General features: G+C 51.8%; 1 protein-coding gene across 2 annotated transcripts in view; it reads right to left on the bottom strand.

Moving 5' to 3' along the window:
* Kcnn1 (potassium calcium-activated channel subfamily N member 1) overlaps positions 1–1241 on the bottom strand; it is a 7662-nt gene continuing 6421 nt past the window's right edge. For both annotated transcript variants that reach the window (XM_033759296.1, XM_033759297.1), the window contains one exon: positions 1–59. The gene's annotated coding sequence lies outside the window, so the exon portion shown is untranslated. The remainder of the gene's footprint in view (positions 60–1241) is intronic.

Raw genomic sequence — 1241 nt, 5'->3', positions numbered from 1 at the left:
TCCAGCTCCTCGTGCCGGGCGTGCAGCTCCGACAGCAGCTCGTACATGATGCCCTGGGTCTGTGGGGACAGAGCGCCAGGCTGGACTGGGCCGCGGGGGAGGACTGGGGCCCCGCACCCAACGCCCGCCTCAGTAAGCCAGAGAAGCGGTGCCCATGGTGGCACAGCCTGTGGCCGCAGTTAATCTGGAGGTTGAGGAAGGAGGATTGCTTGAGCCTAAGACTTCAAAACCAGCCTGGCCAGAGTGAGACCCTGCCTCAAAGTCAAAAATAGCAGTGTGTGGTGGCACACGGTCGTCATCCCGGCCCTCGGGAGGCTGAGGCAGGAGCATTGCCCTGAGCTGGAGGCCACCATGGCCTCAAATCGAGAACCTGTCTTTAAAAAAACAAGGTAAAAAATAAAAAGGGCTGGGGTGCCCCTTGGTGCACCAGGCCCTGGGTACCATCCCCGTGACTGGGGAAAATACCCACAAAATTTAATACTGAAAAACATGCTAGCCTTTTTACTTGTAAGAAAAATGAAAAACTTGTATGATTCTGTAGAATTGAAGACTTATTTCAAAGAAGTCTTTGGTTGATGGATCTTGTAAGAAACTACCACTTGCTGAAAATCTGTAACTAATTTTCTAGTGTACTAGTGTGCTGCTGAAGCAAGAACTGTAACTAAATTTTTGTTTTTGTTTTTGATTTTGGAGACAGGGTCTCACTACGTAGTTGAGACTGACCTGGAAATCACTGTGTAGCCCAGGCTGGACTCGATCCACAGGGATCCTCCTGCCTCAGCCTCCCGACTGCTGGGATTGCAGGTGTGTGCCACCACGCCCGGCTGTAACTAATTTTTTAATATCCAAACTTCAGGGCTGGGTCATGCCAAGCATGCAGAAGGGCCTGGGTTCAACCCATGACTGCCAAAAAAATTCAAATTTAATTTTTCTTTCTTTCTGTCCTGCCCCCACTTCCTTTTTTTCTTTTCTGAGACAGGGTCTCATATGTACTACAGGCTGGCCTTGAACTCACTGTGTAGCCCAGGATGGCCTGGAACTCACAGCGATCCTCCTGCCTCAGCCTCCCGAGTGCTGGGATGTCAGGAGTGCACCACCACGCCCGGCTGGCATATTCATCTTTTAAAATAACAACCACCTGCCAGTGCTAAAGAATAAAGAGTGAGGGTGCTACCCACGAATGCAGATGTCTGGTGCCTCTTGGGAGGGGGCGCAGTGGACCCCACGGCCCCGCGCCGGCC

This window comes from Fukomys damarensis, unplaced genomic scaffold, assembly GCF_012274545.1.
Source record: "Fukomys damarensis isolate Sample0158 unplaced genomic scaffold, DMR_v1.0_HiC HiC_scaffold_37, whole genome shotgun sequence".
In the NCBI taxonomy this organism is placed as follows: Eukaryota; Metazoa; Chordata; class Mammalia; order Rodentia; family Bathyergidae; genus Fukomys; species Fukomys damarensis.
The sequence above is the reverse complement of the archived record's forward strand: the minus strand, read 5'-3'. Positions and strand labels throughout refer to the sequence as shown.